The 13,031-nt window shown below is 44.6% G+C and overlaps 1 pseudogene; it reads left to right on the top strand.

Annotated features, from left to right (window-relative positions):
- Positions 1 to 11,466, top strand: part of LOC141271457 (cingulin-like) — a 30,867-nt pseudogene extending 19,401 nt beyond the window's left edge.
- The last annotated feature ends 1,565 nt before the right edge of the window (positions 11,467 to 13,031 follow it).

Genomic DNA, 13,031 nt, shown 5'->3' with positions numbered 1-13,031 from the left:
AGAGCTGATTATCCAATTGAAACACTTTATGGGAGTAGAACATCTAGATGCCCTCAGTAACGAGGAACAACAGGCTGGCAAATTTTTGTCAAAATGGAGACAGTTTATTGTAACGTGTTGCTCTCTAACTGAAAGAAACAAAATTGTCGAACCATTTACTTCTACAGAATGGTATATTCTAGAGGATCTAAATAACAACTTAGGACTATTACGCGTAAACTAAAACATGGGAGATAATCAGTACAAATTATTTATATTTACTTAATTCCTTTTGTTGACAATGATGACTGTAAGTTGTTAATATTTAATCTTTATTTATTTGTTGTGTCAGCTAATCACAATTAATTGATTATACATTGTGCCTGATGAGCTTACGGGCTCCTGATTAATGTTCATTTTGGCATTGTTCATATGTCTTTATATGTTCTTTCTGTTTTGAAAATCCTAATAAAAATGATGTTTGAAAAAAAAAAAAAATTCCTGGATATCCGAACATATTAATTTAACTTTCAAAAATTGTCCAATCGGGATTCCACATTTAGTAACCTATGGATGAGAAGAATGAGCATGGAGAAAGGAGTTGGCTGCTGTAGATTTGCTAAAAAAATTTGTAGATAGATTTCCATTACTAAGAGTGCATATCTACAAATCCAAAAAGTCAACAGTCCTTCAATATTTATAGGTTAATTTGATGTTGAGAGCGTTTTGGTTCAATCTATCAATGAAATTTTGTAGCTCCTTAATGGGTCCTTCCCAAATTAAACAAATATTATCTATGTATCTCATCCATCCTAGGCACCCCATTGCAGTCCCCTGTAATTGCAAATAGATGTCATCTTTGAATATAAACAGGTTATGAGTGAGAATCCACTCAGGTAAAATAAGTAGTAGGGTTATCATCTTTTTATCACCGTTACTAGAGAGGTAATACCAAGAAACAGCTCTCAAACCAATTGTATGTCGTATGGAGGTATAACTCCTGGACAGTCTGTGGTGCAACGTGACGTTGGTGGATGGAGCGAGACATGATGTCCCAAATGTGCTCAATCGGATTCAGGTCTGGGGAACGGGCGGGCCAATCCATAGCTTCAGTGTCTTCATCTTGCAGGAACTGCTGACACACTCCAGCCACATGAGGTCTGGTATTGTCGTGCATTAGTAGGAACCCAGGGCCAACCGCACCAGCATATGGTCTCACAAGGGGTCTGAGGATCTCATCTCGGTACCTAATGGCAGTCAGGCTACCTCTGGCGAGCACATGAAGGGCTGTGCGGCCCTCCAAAGAAATGCCACCCCACACCATTACTGACCCACTTCCAAACCGGTCATGCTGAAGGATGTTGCAGGCAGCAGATCGCTCTCCACGGCGTCTCCGGACTCTGTCACGTCTGTCACATGTGCTCAGTGTGAACCTGCTTTCATCTGTGAAGAGCGCAGAGCGCCAGTGGCGACTTTGCCAATCCTGGTGTTCTGTGGCAAATGCCAAGCGTCCTGCATGGTGTTGGGCTGTGAGCTCAACCCCCATCTGTGGACGTCGGGCCCTCATACCACCCTCATGGAGTCGGTTTCTAACATTTGTGGCCTGCTGGTGGTCATTTTGCAGGGCTCTGGCAGTGCTCCTCCTGTTCCTCCTTGCACAAAGGTGGAGGTAGCGGTCCTGTTGCTGGGTTGTTGCCCTCCTTCGGCCCCCTCCACGTCTCCCGGTGTACTGGCCTGTCTCCTGGTAGCGCCTCCAGCCTCTGGACACTACGCTGACAGACACAGTAAACCTTCTTGCCACAGCTCGCATTGATGTGCCATCCTGGATGAGCTGCAGTACCTGAGCAACTTCTGTGGGTTGTAGAGTCCGTCTCATGCTACCACGAGTGTGAAAGCACAACCAACATTCAAAAGTGACCAAAACATCAGCCAGAAAGCATTGGTACTGAGATGTGGTCTGTGGTCCCCACCAGCAGAACCACTCCTTTATTGAGTGTGTCTTGATAATTGCCAATAATTTCCATCTATTGTCTATTCCACTTGCACAACAGCATGTGAAATTGATTGTCAATCAGTGTTGCTTCCTAAGTGGACAGTTTGATTTCACAGAAGTTTGATTTACTTGGAGTTATATTCTGTTGTTTAAGTGTTCCCTTTATTTTTTTGAGTAGTGTATTTTTTCTGGTTAGCCAATAAAGGTATCACTCCGAGAATACTTTTGTCATTTTTGGGCATTAAAGTATTTACATCGATTTTTCTGTCTAACACGGTACCACAATAACTTTGTACTGTACATCATAATCACATCCACTAATCTTTTGGAGATAATTCCCTTTTGATAAGGTCTCTCTAAGATGTTGCAGAGTTCATTCAGAAAAAAAACTCATTGGGTTATTTGGCATTTTTTTGTAACAATTTTGTTGGTCAATAATTTAAAGGTTTGTTTTTCATACATCTCATTAGGCCAAATAACCCAATTACCCCCTTTATCAGCTGGTTTAAACACTTCGTCATCCCATGATCTCATTTCATTAATAGCTAGCTGTCCAGATTGATTGCAATCTGATTTCCCAAAACGTCACCTGGATAGTTGTCTTCCAAAACCAATTTAGTGAAGACATTGAAAGGTGGAAAATACCCAGAAAAGTCAGTGTATTGTAAGGTATGAGGAGAAGGTGGCAATGCTGGGGTGGGGGGTGGGGGACACAGGAGGAGGATAAATGGGAGGCAATTAAGAGAGCTCGTGAACAGCAGCTCGCTGTGGAACCAGCTAGAAATCACAGGCAGACATTCACCACACCACCCACTATGGGAATCCCCAAGAGTGTCCCACAAGAACTTTAAGCCTTTTAATAAGGCTGCAGGGGCCATTAGGGATTCTTCCAGGACTTTGAACACCAATGTGAGTTAATAGAAGTTTCACAAATGGAGCGTGTCCAGCATCTGAAGGGACTCGTAGAGGGTGGAACTGCGGAAGCGTATCGAGCTATAGACACTTGGTGGAATCGCGAGTATGAGGACATTAAGGAAACTGTTACACTCGGACTGATAAGCACAAGCATGGTTCGTGGTCCCACTGTGCCGCAACTGTTAAATTATCATTATCGCCATTACTGCTAATATTGTGTGAGTTAACATCTTTTATCCAAACAAATGACTTTCTCCACTTACTTATGAATTCCCCCAGGGCACGCACTGTGCACTGCGAGGAAACGACCGGAGGGTATGTATGTGTTATGCATACTGCCAGCCAGCTGCCTCACCCTCCACACACTTGTATTGCCGTGTCACTAGTCGGGCTGGGCCTCGGCCCCACAAGTGAATGGAGTGAGGCCACACCCACTGGCTGGGAGTATGTATAACTCATACAGATTGCAGACTTATTGATTTGGACCAGACAACCCCTTTACCACCCAGGGTGGTTTGTACGTTAATGACCAGGCCAATTTTTCCAATTCTGACCACTGTCACTTTGAGGTAATTACTCTGGAACGCTTCAACGGATCCCACTGATTCTGAGATTGCTTTTTTCGTGACATATTGTACTTCATGATAGTGGTAAAATTTATTCGATATCACTGGCGTTTACTTGTGAAAAAAATGGAAAGTTGGTGAAAATTTTGTAAAAATTTTGCAATTTTCAAACTTTGAATTTCCATGCCCTTAAATCAGAGAGATATGTCACACAAAATAGTTAATAAATAACATTTCCCACATGTCTACTTCACATCTGCACAATTTTGGAACCAAAATTTTTTTTTGTTAGGAAGTTATAAGGGTTAAAAGTTGACCAGTGATTTCTCAATTTTTCAACAAAATTTACAAAACCATTTTTTTAGGGACCACATCACATTTGAAGTGACTTTGAGGGGCCTTTATTACAGAAAATACCTTAAGGGATACCATTCTAAAACTGCACCCCTCAAGGTGCTCAAAACCACATTCAAGAAGTTTATTAACCCTTCAGATGCTTCACATGAATTTTTGGAATGTGGAAGAAAAAAATTAACATTTATTTTTTTTTCCAAAAATGTTACTTTAGACCCAATTTTTTTATTTATTTTTGCAAGGGTATCATTAAAAAATGAACCACAAAATTTGTTGTGCAATTTCTCCTGAGTAAGCCGATACCCCATATGTGGGGGAAAACCACTGCTTGACTTTTTGAATGTAAAATTTGCTTGAATAATTAGCGGACGCCATGTTGTGTTTGGAGAGCCCCTAAACAGTGGAAACCCCCCAAAAGTGACCCCATTTTGGAAATTAGACCCCTCAAGTATTTTATCAAGGGGTATAGTGAATATTTTGAATCCAGAGGTACGACACAGAATTTGATAACATTAGGTCATCATATTGAATAAGTTGCCATTAGTCTTGAGTGCAAGTGCTCATTACTTGAGTTTGCATCGGGTACTCAGATATGCACCAAGTATCGCGGGTGCTCAAATGACATGCTCGAGTCCCCGCCCGCATGTTTCACGGTTATTAGACACCCAAAAAAAACCATACGGGGATCGCTCGTGCATGGCAGGCAATCATGAGGTTTTTTTGGCTGTATAACAGCGGCAAAACATATGGGGTGGAGACTCGAGCATGTCACTCGAGCACCCGCTATACAATAAAATTGCCAGGGCGTACTAATACCAGGGCGCAGATACGTATTAGTACACCTTGGGCCGGAAAGGGGTTAAGGAGGTACTCTGACCCTAATTACATTTTATAGATATGATTATTTTTTTAGTTTTTTTACTAAAAACCCACCATGAACATCTGAAGAATGAAGCCTGCAGGGAGCTCTCGAGCTGCAATTGTATGGCCATTACAAGGATTTTAACCTCTTCACCCCCGGCCTTTTTCTTTCTTTTTTTTTTCCCTCTCTTTTTTCCAAGAGCTATAACTTTTTTATTTTTTGTCCACATAGCCATATGAGGGCTTGTTGTTTGCGAGACAAGTTGAACTTTTGAATGACACCATTCATTCTACCAAATAATGTAGTGGAAAGTGGGGAAAAAAATCCAAACGTGTTGAAATTGCAAGAAACAGTGTGATTATGAGTACGCAGATACCAAACGTATAATTTTTATTTAAGAAGTGAAAAAAATCTGAAATTTCTAAAAAAAAATAATAAAATCTGCAATGTTTTTATTTTAGGGCTGCATGAGGGCTTGTTTTTTTGCACCCTGAGCTGACGTTTTTTATTGATATCATTTTGGGGCTGATATGATGTTTTGATTTTCTCTTACTGTTCTGCATTGCAATGTTGCGGCAGCCAAAAAATGTAATCCTGGAGTTTATTTTTTTCTTGTTACGCCATTTACCTATCGGATAAATCGGACTTTTACAAGCGCAGTGAAACCAAATATGTGTATTTTTTTATTGTTTCAATGCTATTATCAGTGTAGCCCCTGCTGTAGAGGCTGGGGGCCCCCAAAGGTGTGGGGGCCTTGGGCAATAGCCAAGTTTGCAGCCCCCTAATTCTGGGCCTCTGATGACTCATAACAAGGCGGGTCATGGAAAGTGGCTTCAGTTTCAGATTCCCCACATTCACAATATCTTCACTCATGAAAATTGCAGGAATTAGATATTGACATCATGTTTATTATTGCGATTTTACCTTTACAGAGAGACAGAGGATGACCCGGTTCACACCATCTATCAGTCCTTTATTCAATTGGAGAGATTCTGGTGGCCCTACGCCGATGTGTGTGAAAGCGTCATGTCCGTCCCTTCTCTACGATGCCAAAAATCTATATCCTATAAATATCAGATCGATACAAACCCCAATATTCCTATCTGGACCCTGGAGCAGAACTGGCTACCACCTCTGATGAGGGAATGGAAGCTCCGTGCCTGTGAAAGCACACATCTCCTTTTGATATCTGTTTTCCCAGAAAAATCTTTCCTGTTTAATTACCTGTACTCTGCAGGAAGTCCTCTGCTTCACCTTCAATGCTTAGCTCTTCCTATCTTAATTAGTTTTAATCCCTTTTTCTCCCATAGCTATAACTGGCTTCCTCTTCCCCATATGTGTTAAGTGTCAGCTCTTTGTCCCTGATGTTCTGTCTGATGGCGGGAGGCAGAGGGGTTGGGTGAATGTCCCCTCCCCGGAAATGTCTTTTGGATTTTAATTTCCCTCTATGACAACCAACTAAGCAGTGGAGGAGTCATCCTCAACCCCAACAATCACCTCATACACCTACACATGGTTATCAGCCTCCAGGTTCCCTTATCTACTTCCCCAGAATGCAAATAGGGAGGAGTGTGCCACAGCGCACGTTATCAGTGTGGGCAGCACAGACATCTGCAAGCCTCCAGCCCTGCTAATCAATTGAGGAATGACCCTGCACCAAATCTACCTATAAATTATCTACAGTCATCTACAATGGAGTAAGAGGTGTCACCACTCCGAGATTGCTCGGGAAAAACAAGATAATCTTGTATGATACATTTAATAGCTAACAAAAATAAAATAAAGGATGTTATAAGGCAAGCTTTCGAGACATCTTTGGTCTCTTCCTCAGGCATGGTATAACAAAAAAACACTCCACACCTGTCACGCAAGGTGTGGGAAAGACTAAGTGCAATACGAAGGGAAGAGGAAGCCCAAACACTAGGGAAAGGGGGAGTGGAGACCCCTAGGCAGATCTAAAACACCCTGACTATCCTACCGTCCATATATTGGTTCCACACCAATCGCCGAGCAGGACCATAAACCCTGTATGTCCCTAGAGTTTGGCCCTAGATAGGGAGGGGGAGGGGTGAGCACTATTCATGGCCCACCCAAACTAAAGACAACAAGGTAGACAAACAAAGGGGATTAACTTAGTTTGAGCAGACACCAGAGGAGTAACCCCAATTGTCCTCGAAGGGTACCAGAGAAAAAATCAGCAAACAGCTAGTGCTCCAAGCATGCACAAAAGAACATAGAAGTATCACCGACAATTGCCTGGAGAAAACAGAGAGTTTATAACTCTCATGCAAGGGTCAATCAGCAGCAGGAGGGAGGTCGCCGCTGGGTCTTAAAGGAAGGTGTCTGCAATTCTAAGCGCAGTGACCTTCTACAGCTAGACCCAGAGGCACTGTCTATTACACCTGAAACACCCGTGACAACACCACTCCGAGATAACTTGCCTAATGACTCAGACACCCATGTTCGACCACTAGTCCCCAAAAAGGTCTTTTGGATTGTTCACCGGTCTGCTGTCCCTGCCTGCTCTGTCACACCGACATGTTCAATGAGCTATATACAGTAATGGTCAGTCATAGTACACCTCTGCTCTTGTTTAACTATCTTTATGCTGGTTACACATTTATTTTAAAAAGTCAAAAATGCCTAGTAAAGCGCAGCATATACCACACTTCTAAAAAACATACAGTAGATATAAAAGAAATCTACACACCCTTGTTAAAATGCCAGGTTTTTGTCTTGAAAAAAGAAATTGTTGCAGAACTTTTTCTTTCTTTAAAAGGGAACCTGTCACCATTTTTTTCACTTATAAACTGCTTCACTTTAGGCAACAGCAAAAAGTATGAGCCACAGCCTGCACTGACAACCATGGGAGAATTATATTTTACATGAATGTGCATTGTGGACTCTAAAATTACAGCTAGTGTGTACTGGTACATAGCATAGAGATACATCTACAGTACGGAAAATAAGTATTTGATACACTGCCGACTTTGCAAGTTTTCCCATCTACAAAGACTGGAGAGGTCTGTAATTTTTAGACAGGTCTTTGTCATGGTGGAGAGTTTGGAGTGTGATTGATTGAGTGTGTGGACAAATGTTTTTTTTTATACAGGTAACAAGTTCAAACAGGTGCAATTACTACAGGTAATGAGTGCAGAGTAGGAGGGCTTCTTGAAGAAAGAGATTAGTTACTTACCGGTAAAGGGATTTCTCGGAGACCATGACAGCACCACGAGAGAGGGAATCCGCCCACCAAGGACAGGAAACCTACAGGCTTAAAAGGGGGCGGCCCTCCCTCTCGCCTCAGTTTGGATTACAGAGCATTGAGAGGACCGCCCGGTTAGTAGACATAGCAACATAATCATGAAACAAACAGTATATACATTTTCTTACAACACCAATGTGTGAGAATAAAGAATGAAAACATAATAAGTGCTCCCAAAAAGGGGTGAAGGGAGGGAATATAAGGGTGCTGTCATGGTCTCTGAGAAATCCCGTTACCGGTAAGTAACTAATCTCTTTATCGGTCGACCATGACAGCACCACGAGAGAATTGCAGAGATGAAGATTCTAGGGAGGGACCACCGCTTGGAGTACCCTTCTCCCAAATGTGAGGTCAGACGAAGTACCCAGATCTAGTCTATAGTGCTTATAGAAGGTAGATGGAGAAGACCAGGTAGCTGCCTTACATATGTCCTCCATCAAGACGCCAGACCTCTCTGCCCATGAGGTTGCCACCGCCCGGGTAGGGTGAGCTTTCAGGCCACGCGATGCTTCCTCTCCGCTGGATACATAGGCTAGCGTAATGGCCTCCCTAATCCATTTAGCTATGGTGGATCTAGAGACCTTGAGCCCCTTCCTAACCCCCTGATTGGAGATAAACAAGGAACTATCTCTCCTAAAGGGCTGAGTGACAGCAAGGTACCTAACCACACACCTTCTCACATCTAAAGCATGGAAATCTGCTTCTATCTGATTACTAGGGTTCGGGCAAAAAGAGGGTAATATTACTTCCTGAAGTCTATGAAACCGGGAAGCTACCTTAGGCAAGTATGCTGGATCTGCTCTAAGAATTATTCTGTTGTCCAGGACCTGGGTGAAGGGAGTGCCAGAGGACAGAGCCTGAATATCACCAATCCTCCGAGCAGATGTTAGGGCTACAAGAAGCGCTGTTTTGAGGGAAATAGATCTCAGGGATACAGAATCTATCGGCTCAAAGGGAGACCCAGCTAACGCTTTCAGAACCAGGTTTAGGTCCCATGGAGCGAAATTAGTTTTGGTAACCGGCCTAGACCTACCTACCGCTTTTATAAAGCGAGAAATCCAATAGTCTTCTGCGAGGACACAGTTATAGAAAGCACCTAGTGCCGACACTTGGACCTTCAAGGTGCTCGTTGCTAATCCCAGCTCGAAGCCCCTTTGTAGGAACTCTAAAATCTTCCCAATTGGCGCTCCCTTATCCACTGAAGATTTCGAAAAAGATAAAAACTTGTTCCAAATTTTTGCATAAATTTTGGTAGTGACAGGCTTTCTACTACGTAATAAAGTAGATACTAGACTCTGGGAAAACCCCTTTAGTTCTAGCAGGGACCTCTCAAATTCCACGGCGTCAAGTGGAGGCCCGGAGCTCGCGGATGGAGTACTGGACCCTGGCTGAGGAGATCCGGAACATCGGGTAGGACCCAAGGGTCCGAGATGGACATGTTCCTCAGGCATGAGAACCAGGGTCTTTTGGGCCAAAAGGGGGCGATCAAGAGGACCCTTGCCTTGTCCTCTCTGATCTTTCTTAGCACCATAGGCAGATGGTTTAACGGTGGGAAGGCATAGGCCAGACTGAAGTTCCAAGGGATCTGGAGAGCGTCTACTGTCAGGGGCCTCTCTCTAGGATCTAGGGAGCAAAAAAACGTTGTCTTCCGGTTTTGCTTTGTGGCGAAGAGATCCACCACCGGAAGACCCCATTTCCGGACTAATAGGGAAAAAATGTCCTGTTTTAGTTCCCATTCGCCTTGCCTTAAAAAATGACAGCTTAAGAAGTCTGCCTTTGAATTTTCTTTCCCTTTGATGTGGAGGGCTGTTAAAGAGAGGAGATGGTGTTCCGAGATCTGAAAGAGATGATCCCCCACTCTCATTAGCGATCCAGCACGAGTACCCCCCTGATGGTTAATATAAGCTACTGCTATATTATTATCGGACAGGATCCTAATGTTCTTATTGTGAAGGAATGGTAAGAAATGATCAACAGCCCTATCAACTGCCAGTAGTTCCCTAGTATTAGAGGAAAGAGATCTCTCAGTGTCCGACCAGAACCCCTGGGCAATCATATCCCCCAAGTGAGCTCCCCATCCATGTAGACTTGCATCAGTTGTAATTATTTCAGATATTCTGACCACCCAGGGAACTCCTCGAGACAAGTTTTCTAAATTCACCCACCACTGTAGAGAGTCAATAGACCGAGGAGATAAGAACATCCGTCTCTCCAAGTGCCCACGTAACGAGACCTCATTCTGTAGGACGTCCCACTGTAAAACTCTGGAGTGGTACTGTGCCCATATTACCCCCGGCAGACAAGATATTAGGGTACCAAGCAAGGACATTGCAGCCCTAAGGGACATGACCGGGTTCGCAAGAGCTCCTTCCACCAGCCTTTTAACCTTCTGTTTTTTGGCTTCTGGAAGGAAACACATCTGGAGGTCTGAGTCTAGCATGATACCTAGGAACTGCTATACTCTCGAAGGAACTACCCTGGATTTCTCCAGATTTAGAATCCAGCGCAGACCTTCCAGAATAGAGGAGACCAATTTAAGATGGGAGACACATTGAGAGGCTGAGTCTCCAACGATCAAAAAATCATCTAAGTAAGGGATAATTAACACATTATGTTCCCGTACATGAGCCATCACCTCCGCTATCACCTTCGTAAATACTCTAGGGGCTATAGCGAGACCGAATGGCAAGGCCGCAAATTGGAAATGTTTGATTTCATCCCCTATGACCAAGGCTACTCTAAGGTATTTTTGGAAGCTTCTGTGTATAGGTATATGGTAATATGCGTCCTTTAGATCCAATACTACCATGTGACAGCCTGAAAACAATAGTTTTATAGTAGACTTAATGGACTCCATTTTAAAGGTGGGAATTAACAAAAATTTATTCAGGGCCTTAAGGTTAATAATACACCTAAAGGATCCGTCAGGTTTAGTGACCAAAAATAACGGTGAGTAGAACCCCAGTCCCTTCTCTGCTATCGGGACCTCCACTAAGACGGCCTTATGGACCATATTCAGGACCTCCACTTGTAGGGCCATCTGCTCCCGTGTTGAGGACCGGTTTGGGGTCAGGACGAACCTCCCACGAGGGACTCGCTGAAAGTCGAGTCTCAGGCCGGAACCTGGGCCGCGAGTCATTGGCTCGGTTTTCGGGGGCCTTGGCTAGTAGAAGAGGATCCGAACAGGATGCCTTTACCTTTCGGTCTACGGTCTTCCCATTTATCCTGCCCCTTCTGGCGCTTATTATGTAGAAATCTTCTTTTCTGAAAAGGACGTTTGTACGTGGGGGCAGATAGGCTAGGAAAGCCCCTTTTTGTGTCACTTGCTCTATCCAATAGTTCATCCAGAACCGACCCAAAAAGATGTTCCCCTTCACAAGGGATAGCGCAGACTCTTGTCCTCGCATGAATGTCCCCCGGGTAACATTTTAGCCACAAGGCTCTCCGGGCCGAGTTAGACATGGCGGCCGACCTTGCTGCTAATCTGACAGAATCTGCGGATGCGTCCGCCAGAAAAGCTGCCGCCCCCTGAAGAAGAGACATGTCCGCTAAGATTTCCTTCCTGGGGGTATTGTTTTTAAGATGGGCTTCAAGCTGGTCCAGCCAGATCATTAGGGACCTGGCGGTACAAGTAGCTGCCACCGCGGGTTTTACGGCTCCCGCCGAAGTTTCCCAGGTCCCTCTAAGGAAAGAATCAGCCTTCCTATCCAGGGGGTCTTTAAGAGCTCCCATATCATCAAACGGAAGGGAGGAACTCTTAGAGGCTTTGGAAATGGCCACGTCTATCTTGGGGGCTTTTTCCCAGGAGGAAGAGGCCGATTCCTCAAAGGGGTACTTCCTTTTGAAGAATGGAGGTAGAGCGCCCTTCCTTTCCATTTTTTTCCATTCGCTAAGGATTAAGCCCTGAATTTTTTCGTTCAACGGAAAACTCCTTCTCTTCCTTTGAGCCAGGCCCCCGAACATAATGTCCTGAACTCACTTCTCCTGCCTGGCCTCTGTGATGCCCATAGTGGACCGAACCATTTTAATCAATCTGTCCACTTCACCAAGGGGGAAGCAATTTTGTCCCACACCACTATCAGAGGAGGAAGCAGTGGAAAAAACTGCACCATCTGAATCCGACTCATAGGGAGAGGATAGGGGGTCATCCAAGACTAAGGGGATCTCACAGTCCGAGTTCACTTTCTCTTTAACTCTCTTGGAGAGGACCTTGTGAATCTCTGTTTTAACTAAGGTTTTTAAACCAGAAGTTAGAGCAGGACCCTCTTCTGCCAGTGTCTGGTTTATGCATAACTGACATAGCTTTTTAGGGTATCCGTCAGGAAGAAGAGACTTGCATAGCGCACACTATATATGCCTTGCCTTGCCCTGTTAAAATTTGGAAGGGGAGAAGGGATACCATATTACTAAGTGAACTTACTCGAAGATCACTTACTCAGGCGGCTCAGGAAGAAAAAACAGCTGGTACCGGATTGGAGGAAGGACCCTTCTCAGCCGGGGGACCTTGCCTAGAGGCTGCAGATTTGTCCCTTCTACCAGAGGTATGGTGACCAGACTCAGAGCTCCGTTTTCCTGAGGACCGGCTACCAGAACCACGTGCGCGATGCGTTTTTTGGGGCTCCCCAGACAGCCGCTGAGATGGTGAGGATGGCGGCTGCTCAACCTGCTGCTGCTGCAACTGGACACCTTCAGACTCCATAATGAAAGAATGAAGCTTTGGGAAGCTCTGAGCCATGTTACCTGATAGGTTAAATAGGTATTGGCTCCTCCCCTCTAGCAGCGCATCAGCACACTTTTTCCATTTTTTTTTTTTTTTTTTAAATTTTGCGCTCTTTTGACACCGGCACATGATCGCCGAGTCGCGGTGACGTCATCGGGCCGCGACTTACCGAAACCCGGAAGTACGCGCCGCACGCCGTCAGCGCTCCCTCAGGTAAGCCGCGCTTTAGCGATGCACCGCGCTGCGTTCACCCAGGGTCGGGTGGGGGACACAATCACCTTGGCCCTCACCCCCCCTCCCCATACTTATGGAGGGTGATGGTGGGCTGTCACCCCCAGTCGGAATGCAGACCCCACCGCACTTTTGGGGCTCAGCCA

This window comes from Phyllobates terribilis, unplaced genomic scaffold (assembly GCF_046119375.1).
Source record: "Phyllobates terribilis strain yellow unplaced genomic scaffold, ASM4611937v1 Scaffold_5__5_contigs__length_657084704, whole genome shotgun sequence".
Classification (NCBI taxonomy): domain Eukaryota; kingdom Metazoa; phylum Chordata; class Amphibia; order Anura; family Dendrobatidae; genus Phyllobates; species Phyllobates terribilis.
This window is presented reverse-complemented; position numbering and strand designations above follow the sequence as displayed.